Source organism: Aythya fuligula, chromosome 13, assembly GCF_009819795.1.
Source record: "Aythya fuligula isolate bAytFul2 chromosome 13, bAytFul2.pri, whole genome shotgun sequence".
Taxonomy (NCBI): Eukaryota; Metazoa; Chordata; class Aves; order Anseriformes; family Anatidae; genus Aythya; species Aythya fuligula.
Genome location: NC_045571.1, coordinates 18,012,697 through 18,023,194, shown reverse-complemented (window position 1 = coordinate 18,023,194; position 10,498 = coordinate 18,012,697). Strand labels below are relative to the sequence as shown.

General features: G+C 34.2%; 1 protein-coding gene across 1 annotated transcript in view; it reads left to right on the top strand.

Annotated features, from left to right (window-relative positions):
* Window positions 1-7,220: 7,220 nt before the first annotated feature.
* The window catches only part of KLHL4 (kelch like family member 4), a 79,199-nt gene continuing 75,921 nt past the window's right edge, over window positions 7,221-10,498 (top strand). Inside the window, exon 1 of the mRNA XM_032196557.1 lies at window positions 7,221-7,252. The gene's annotated coding sequence lies outside the window, so the exon portion shown is untranslated. The remainder of the gene's footprint in view (window positions 7,253-10,498) is intronic.

Below are 10,498 nucleotides of genomic sequence, written 5' to 3'. Positions count from 1 at the left end.
ATCTGAGAGTATAAAATACAATTGTAGTGCTGTCTAGAAACACACTGAACAATCCAGGAAGGAGTGCGGATGCTGAGATGCTATATAGCTTATTTAAAATTCTTGGCTTTGTACATCCTAATCTGGACTAGAGAAGGTAGTAACAATTGGGACAGTAAGCTCAGGAAGAATAGAGGGCAAACCTACAATGTTGTATTCTATGTATCCTACAGGAAAATGACAACAACAAGAAGCATGGCCTATTAACAATCACATATGCCCTCACCTTCTAAATATTTCAGATAAAAGAAAAGACAAAAGAAAGACAAATTTTGTTTTTTCAGACAAAAGAAAGAGAATCAAGGGAAGAGCATACAGAACACTTTCAAGACTTTTCAGTAAGAATGGCTGAAAAAGGAAGTCCTGATCCTGTTTTTAAGCAAAATCTGAAATACTGTTTTGGACTTGGTAGCAAGCAAACATATAAACAGATGGGTGCATTTATAGGAGCTGTGGGAAATGTCTGCTCACATGGATTCCTGTTGAAACTGCTCACAGTAGTGCTGGAAGAGATGAATATATGAATTGCTTAGAAATAGGTTTCACTGGTGATATTCTATACTCACAACTTCATTGCTTCTCAGCAGACTAGAATGGAGTTGTGTCCTTGGACAGAACAAAGCCTGAGCATCCTGATGCGAAGGAACTGCTACTTAAAAAACTCTGCCCTGGGCTGATGGCTTGTCTGACTGTGCTCCCAAGTTCTTATGAATGTGTTCACTGTGAGTACTCTCATCAGTGGAGGAGGATATAAATGTATATCTCTGATACACTCTTGACACACTCTGTATCAAATCTCCCAAGAAGAGAATGATAGCTAGGGAGTGGTCATTTACTGAGAAAGTGACAGTCATTTTGACAAGTAAACTATAAAGTCACAGCTCCAGGACCCAGAGGTAAAGTCAGGCATTAGCTGTCTTGAATGCACACAGATCCATATGCTCCATCAGAGACTGGCAGATTTATAATGTAACAGGCTGTCATGTTAAATGGAAGGTGATTAGAAGATCTCTGTAAGGGAAGATAAGTCTTTACAGAAGGAGAGTGTATGATTTTTCCTGATGAACTCTGTGGACTTGGCCACAACAGGATGTGATTTTTTTAGTCTATATCACTTTTATTATTGGCCCAAAATGTATGAGAAACTACAGTTGGGGCTTAATTTGCTCAGCTAATGAAAGCTTTTTTTATTTGAATACTTATCACACACAATATGAAATTGATACATGATTCATTCAGAATTCCACATTCATATTTTTTAATAAAAGTAATTCTTCAAAGGTAACAGTTTTCATTATAAGGAGTTGCACTCAAACTCTTAGCATGATAGTGAACAGTGGGAAACTTTTAAACATTTAAAAAGTCAACAGAATCCATATGTGATGAAAGTAATTTACATCTAATTATCTACATATTTTTTCATTAACATTTCAGTGATTTTATGTCTACAACTTCCTCATGAAGGGGAGTGGAGAGGCAGGTGACCTATTCTCTGTAAACACCAGTGATAGGACCAGTGGCAATAGTGTTAAGCTGAGGCAGCGGAAGTTTAGGCTTGACATCAGGAAGAGGTTCTTCACTGAGAGGGTGGTTGGACACTGGAACAGGGTCCCCAGTGAAGTAGTCACTTCACCAAACCTGTCTGAATTTAAAAAGCGATTGGACTGTGCACTTAGTCACATGGTCTAAACTTTTGGGTAGACCTGTGCGAGGCCAGGAGTTGGACTTGATCCTTATGGGTCCCTTCCAATTCTGGATATTCTATGATTCTATAATTATATGATTATATTTATATTTTATACAAATTCTGATCAAAGTCACCCAAAACTGAACCTAGGTCTTCAAAATTCCAGCTCAATACCAATATTCATATTTAGAACACACCCATCATATTCACTGAAAAATAATATTGATAAACATTAAAATTGCATGCATTAATCTCCTATATATCTTTGAAAGATTTATAGGCAATTAACTCAAAAATGGAGTTATGTTCTAAACAAAGTAAAGGAAACTCCTTTGCTCAGGCAAATTTATGCATACAAATTTAAAAGAGAAGTATTATTCTTCTTGTCAAATTCTTCAAATATAGTACATAATACTGTATTTCATTCATCATAACAATAATGCTAGAAAAATAGAATATTTTTTTTTTGTGCATATGTCCTTGTAAAAGTGATTTCTAAAATCATATGGAGACAGGTGCATTCACTAATGTAATGAATTGTTATTTACATCATCCTGAAAATACTCAAGATTACTAACGGTACACTTAACATTTCAAACATAGACCCCTAGCCCTGTTCAATGAATTATGAAATGATCCAGCAGAGGGACCCCTTCAGTTAAAAATTAAAAGCCATCCATGAACCAACATTTGAATCAAAATCTGAAAGTATTTTATTTAGGCACACAGTTATAGATTGTGCCTAAACTAGTATAATCACACAAAGTGTAGGAATATGTCTGATGCAAGACAGAAAAGCTTAAAACTTAATTATAAATTCTCTCTTTGTATTCCTATATTTTCCAAGAAAAAAAGATGTGTAAAGTTACTTTGCTATTTAATATATTACTCCTAAGAATCCCGTTCAATTACATGTTTTGCGGGCTGACTGGTACCACCATTCCCAAGTTGCTAAATAACATATGTCAGTATTACAGGTAAGAAAATCAGCTAGACAAATTGTGTATTACTAGCTGATGGTAAAATGGGAAATAGTGCTATAGCAGGGGATGAAATTAAGATCAAAAAATACCACTTACTTATTTAATCCATTGCCTGCCTTATAACTAAACAGGACATCCATTGAAATTTGACCATCTTAAAACTATCTCCTTGAACTGAAGTAGCACAGAAGGAATGTCTGAACATAGATAGCATCCTACAATGTTGCAGCTGAAGTGTGCTGATGACTGGTAGCAAAATACATACATTTAGAAAGTACAGTTCTGCAGCAAAAACTTCCTAGATGTATTTTAATGTGACAGAAAATCTTATTAGTGAATGTATCTTTTGCAACAGTTGCCATGGCAGCTCACTCAGGCTGTTGTATAAATGTTTAATTTTTCACATTACAGGAACTCAGCATTTTATAACCTTCTGCTTGTTATTCTTCAACTCTGTGAACTCCCATAATATTATTTCTATCTATTCATAAGTGATAAAACCTTTGTAGTGAATGCTTATTCACCCTGCAATATGACAAAATCCCATCTTGAATAACATTCATTCTAAAAAGAAATTGTAAGCTATGAAATTCTGCTAACACAAATTCAGAAACAAAAACAGTTTATTACACTGTTTGTTCTCAGTGCTCCTCAGTGTTCTAAGATTTATTACACATTAAATAGTACTTTACAACATGGGCCATAATGTAGCTACAGTATTACATCAAGACTGAAAATTAAATCGATTTCCACCCACTACAAATTTAAACAGGTTGTATTTCGTTGATATGTACTAGTAGCACACAGAGATGGTTTTGATACACAAATTGGCTGTGGGGAAAAGCATTTTGTTTTATAATCATAGTTTTATGAATTATGTTATTTACACATAAAACAGCAATCTGGAATCAGCTAAACCCTTGGCTTTAAGGATATGCCTCATTCATAGACAGAAGTCACAGTCTAGCAACTTACTGTGATTAGGCAGGAAATTGATGGAAGATTTATCTTTGATCATATTTACTAATGAAGATTATAGAGACCAGTGTTTTTGAATATAACAGAATATTTTGAATATTAATAGAAGAAAGAAGGCAGCTGTTTCCTTGAATGCAACTTCACAACACTTTTACTGTACCCTTTGCCTGAAAATTCATCTTCCTCATCAGGCTGTCCTGACTCTCCCTTCCTTGTCTCACAGTCAAGTATCACCCATTCAACTAAATTACCTTAATTACTCAAGTTCTTTCCTCTTCCAAAAGTCTTTACACTTGCATGGTCTTGCTATGAATGAATGTCAGTATTAAGTGACTATATTTTTTCAATTTTTAATCAGTTCTGATTGACATGAGAAAACTTAGCTAGAGTTAAAAAATCATTTGGGGAAATAATTCTTTTTTAATTAAATATGCCAAGATGATGGACAAGTTTATAAATGTATTAGAATAGTAACATGGGAAATAACAGAAAATGTTTTGCAGATAATTATTTTATGGTAGGACAGCATTAGATAAGTTTTCATGATAAAATTTTAATTTTGTGTTTCAACAAGATAGCCAACTAATGTTAAAAATAAATGCTCTTCTCTATTGACAGGTTATTTTAATCTCTGATTTTTACATTCCTAATGCTTTTTTTTTTGGGTTTTCCTTTTCCCAAGCACTAGTAGAAGGAAATGGAATCCAATTGCATCTACATCGAGGATATTTTTTTCTCCACATAAGCAATGTGGTGATAACTATCACAATTACGACAGATGGCAGATGCTAATTTCTACCCAACTGATATACAGTGAGTTTTTGATCACCATGTATGGTATGAGCTCAACAACTTGTAAGCTAGTTTGAAAGCCTCATTAGATGACCTGAATTTGCTGGGCAGAAAGCATATGGTCAGCAAAATTAGAAAGAGAAAGAAAAGAAATGTGATTAGTTTTCCTGTCTTCCCAAATCTGCCAGGTCTATTTGAGTAGTCCTGCAGAGGTTTCTTATCTCTACACATATACATGTAAATAACTGTAAACTTGAAGAACTCTAAATGCTATATATATAGAAATATCTATTAACTACCTATATTAGAATCTTCACCCATGTTTCTGCCTCTGGTTGGTTTACAACACTTATTTAGTAACATTAGTTAAATTCTTATCATCCTGGGATTACGGAAACACCTCACAGTTCCTATAAGAATGTTACATTTCTGGAGACCACAATTAAAGAAAAACAGAGAAAAATGTAAATCCCAAACTATGTATCTAAAAAATATTTCTAATTTTTTAAAGCTTATAGGCTGAATGAATTTCACTGCTGAACACTTCAGATTTTTCAGCAGTGCTCAGTTCTATGCCACAGAAAATGAATGCTGCATCTCATTTGCTAAGAACTGATCTCACAGTATATCAACATGCTCAAACACTGTATCCAACACTATGGTGGCTGTAGAACAGGTGTAACAAATTTACTTTCAAAAGTAAAAAAAAAAAAAAAAAAAAATAAAGCTGTCTCTAAGCATTTATGCTAGAACACTACTTTCTGTCTCTCATCAGCAGGTGGCTTCCTATGTTAAAATTTCAGGTATTTAAACAAAGGGCCTTTATGAAGATTTAACATCTACAAACTCAACATCCAAAACAAGTCCAAGACATTAAAATAATAATAAAAAGAAAATAATGAACCACCAAGTAATTGAAATAAGTTAAGTGAACCGTACTGCTCTGTACTGTTCTTTCTTGCATATAATGTTATATGTTTTGCATATAATGTGGCCCATAATGTTAAAGTTTGTGCAACAAATATTACGGACAGTACACTGCCTTGAATCCAATGACAGATTTTTTGAAAGCTCAGCTGGAAAGATGATCTTGTGATAAATTATTTGCAATGACATTACTTGATATTTTATATTTTATTTTTAATTTCAGTAGCATTTATTTTTCCTCAAAGCAATTTCAACTATTGCCTTACATACCTTTTATTTAATTTAAAATCAATAAAGCAAGGGGAATATATCCTCGCTATTCAAAAATAACATTTCTCCTTTGTTTTCAGAACACACATACCAAACAAAAATCCATACTTTATATTTCCACACTTTGATTTAAGCTCACTAAAATTAACCTCAATTGTAAGTGTCTGGTGGATTCTTCATTCCTTTCCAGTGTGACATATGATTAAGAATTTTATTTTTAAATTATTTACAATTTTCATTCTTTCTTATCACTATTGGCTCTGGATACGGGGGAAAAAAAAAAAAAAAAAAAAGATAACCTTTCATGTTTACTAAAGGAAACCTCATGACGGGCCATGCTGATTTCCAGAAATTTTCTCTTGCAAAATTCAGTTAACACAAGAAAGAAACTATAGAACAAAGATGTAAAAAAAAAAAAAAGATGCCTCATCCCGCTAGGCTTTTGTGTGCAATCTTAGGAAAACAAAACCAAAAACAATTATAAGTTCCACTGAGCTTTTACAGTCTACTTCTGTGTCTGAAGATACTAACTTAAACCAAGGTATCTGGTTGAAGCTGGACCAATTTTTAGTTGCTTTTCCTTTTTTTATATATGCTTGTCAGAAAGCAGGAATGAAATTCAAAGCTGTATTTAACTTTTTTACATGGACATTTTAATCCAGAAGGAAACTAAATAAACAGATAAAAAAAGACAGAGACACATACCATATTCTATCACATGTCTATTAAAACTACCTCAGCTTCTGAAGAAAAAACAATTTGTGCTTAAAGAGCAAACTACTATTACAACCCTCAAATGGGAAGCAAGGGAAGTGCCATCATATTCTGATCTACTCATGAGTGATAATACTAAGCTCTACAGAGTTCAGATACTATTTAAGGAATCAAAACTATTTGGATAAATTTTTACATAACTGTATCCTTTTGGAACATGTTCCCAACCAAACTGGAAATATAGAATAAAAATTAAGTGGAATTTTATTATTTGATATCATCCTGTTTCAGCATTTTCCAATTAAAGTACTTGTTATGGTAGTTCCAAAATTAAATGATTAAATTAAAATTAAATACAATTACATTTAAAATAAGTTAGCCCCTACAGAAGAGACAAGTAACAATTTCTGAAGCAATTTCTGAAATATTTACATTTGGAGATTGGAAAATTTCCTACAATCCTGAGAAACACACAGTGGTAGTACTTGGGCGCAACACAATCTTGAGGCTACATGTTTTTCAGAAAGCTGAAGGTAAAGACCTCAGGAAATGATCTTTGGTAAAGGCATTATTTAATGTAGATGTTGAAGGAAGTACAATGGAGAACATTTATCAGAAATTTCCGGCTAGAGAGGAAGATATGCTGTTTTAGGGGAAAATACAAATATTACTCAGCAGACCAAGGGCAAAGGAAATAGGAAATGGGCTAGAGAGTTCTCTAAAATAATCTGTCACTAAAACACGAGAACATACGCGTCTGTTGACAATTCTTTTATTTCAAAGCCTTCCACAACTCAAGATCCTTTTGCGGCACTGTGCCATTATTTGAAAGTTGGCTACTTCCATTTCAGACTTCTAAAAGGTAGGATAAAAAATTTAATTTGATTCCTATGTTGACATATCATTTGCATGTTTATTATTTGAGCCTTTGGAATAACTCATAGGAAAACCAGGAGCTTATCACGGAAACAATACATCTTAGAAAGGCTGTAGCAGCTGACTTTGCTGCTTTTTACAGACTGCAGAGAAATGCCAATGATGTGGCCAAAATCTTTTAGGAGTCCCGCTTGATGAAAGGGCAGAGTACACCTCTACAAAGGGTCTCACATCTGAGCCTGCCCAGGTTTTGACAAGGGGTGGAGCACTCCCTGTGGGAGCTGATATACAGAAGAGGAAATATCTACTTCTCATATACAACACATAATCTGTGTGTGGGTAGAGAGAAAGATTGTGCTTTGAAATCTGCATTTTTAACCTTGAAATACTTGACTATACAGGCACTAAATATAATGAATGCCTTAATTACAATAGTGTAATTTAGAACATGTATATTAGGGTCAGCTTCCAAATAAATTTAGCCTCATTAATAATTTAAATTTCAGGTAATAAGGTAAAATAGCTGCTTGTTTGAGTGAAAATACATACTTATTAACATTTAAGTAATTGTAATTTTATCACCATACTATTGGTCAAATTAAGAGAAAAGTATCTCCTCACACAGGGGAATATACTAACAACCCTTCCATCAGCTGTGTCATTCATTGTCCAGTTTAATTAAAATAAAATCTCTCAAAGTTAAAAATAAACGTTAGAAATCACAGCTGCTGCAGTTAGAGTTGCATTATGTCTTATACAACTAAATATTACTGGAATGCCCTCAGTTTGACAGATGCTTTTGAGGCTTATCTGAAAACATGGTGGGAAAGAGGGAGAAGTACATTATATGGAATATTCATACTGCTTAATTCCAGATACCAATAATCTGAAACAAAACTCTCTATGTTCCCCAGTGGAAAAAGAGGCTCCTCCAGAGGGTGATTTAAGGGCAATTAAATTAGGCCTGTTGTTCTGAATTACACTCAGAAGGCTCATAAAGCTAGGCAAAGTGAGTATGTCCTACAATGTTTGCTATCAAGAATACAAAAAAGAGCAAGCCAGGAAGAAGCAATACCCTAGGTGAATAATCAGCATGACTGCAATCTTTCACTCAACTGGGTGCTTGTCTCTGTATACCTGCTCTCCCTTCTCCATTGTTCGCTGTTTGTATCTTTTCCCTCACACCACTTCCTGGTTTAAATTACAGTATCATGTATTCCTGACCATAACCTTAATTTACAGTGAAGATAAATAAACAATTTCATTAAGAAAGATTCAACTAGATAGTGTACTCAGATGCCTAAAAGCTTACAACATTTCTGAAGTAGGCTTTAGTTTTTTGTACATGAACAGAGGAAGTGGATCTTTATAAAACATCTCAGTGAGGAAAAAAACAGTTTAAAGTATTATCATTCATAAAGCTTGATAACCTCAAGAATGCTAAAATTACTGTGGTTGATGCAGATAAATTTGATGGCAAGAAAAGAGGAATGTAACAGAATCAAAGAGTAGGACATAACGATAGAAGCAATTTAAGCATGATTTTGTCAAAAGGAGAAAGACAAATTAAACAAATTAGTTGGGAGATATGATTACATCAGCAAACATGAAAGATGCTCTCTGTGGCTTTGTTTTTATTTCTGTAATTCATCATGCTTCCCTTGGCAATGCTGTGAGGGGTTCCCTGAGTTGCATGGCCCACTCTCTGGGTCTGGCCTGATTCTGCCGGGCACGGATGCTCTGTCTCCCAGAAGCCCTCCTGGCAGCATCCCAAAAGCACTGAGCCTGCCCATTGCATACACTGGGGGACTGACTGGAGGGTTGTAGTACTGGCTTATTTTCCAGCTGCCCTTTTGAAAGGCAACCTGAATGCACAAAGCAATGTGGCACTGCACGGTTTCTTCCCATGCAGAGGCAGGATACAGCAAAGCATGCCTGGAGAGTGCCTCAGTAACTGCTCTAAAGCACAGATTCAGTGGAAGGAGTTAAAAAAGGAAAAAGCATGAAGAAAACAATTCAGTTACCTCCTAGTTTCATGACATGTATATATATTAAGATAGTTATATCTTTTTTTAAACACTGGGTATCTCAAAGCTGTGTAGGTAGTGATGACAGCTAAGTACTCAAATGCCTATGTAAAGTGAGATATCAGATTCAGATAATTTTCTCAAGAAGAGTTTGTGTAAAACTAACTACCACCTTGCTGGCAGCATCAATAAAAACTGATTATCTTGCCTAATTCTCTTGTGCAGTAGAGATGACTTCCATTGGATCAGGTGTGGGGAATAAGTTTGGGATGAGGAAGTTTGTATTTCACCTTGCTCTTCCTATAAATACTGCTTAGATAATGTAAGGTTTAGGCTCCACTGTAAGAACTACTAGCCTGGCAGTTTATTTTTAAATACTTCTTTAGTTTGACTGTTCATTGTACTGTTAATAGATACATTTTGCAACCTACTGAAAACTAGTCAATATATTTATTTCTTTTTAGTCCTACAGTTAAGAAATATATCTATATTTTTTTAAAATCTGAACAATTTCAGACTGCAACAACAGCATATTAACTTTACTCATACCTGGAGCTAAACTATAAAATACTAGCAGACAAAGAAACACCTTCAGAAAACACCCAGCACAGAACAAGGTGATGCATCATTTAAATATCAATTTCTGCACATACTTACCATTTCTAGCACGTTTTCTATATTCATTGGAACAGATTCTAAGGTAGGAAACCAAGAACTGACTGAGTACATGCCTATAACTCCTGGAGGATTGACCACTCCCCATTTTCAAACCATTTGCTAACACATTTACAGCTCTGCAAAGCAGGGTCCCTTAACCCTCTGTTCTGGTGAGACCTGTGCTCCTCAATTTAAATCTGCTAGGAGTCAAATATGTCCTCCACAAATATAAAAGGCCAAAATATGCAGTGATGACAGGGTATGTGGAAAAAAGAAATCCACTGATGTGTATTATAGAAGAAACAAAATTACTCTCAGGGCACAAACAACATAAGTAACCTGTGTGCAAAATACACGTTATATACAATTATTGTAAAATTCCTGTTAATTCCCTTTTACAAAATGCTGCTGTCCTATACTGGTGCTAAATTAAATATATTGTATTTAGGCTATATTTATTTATTTACTATTTATATTTTATTTATTCATATTTATTTATTAATATTATTATGTATATTTATTTAAAATAATTTTTAAAGTATTAGATG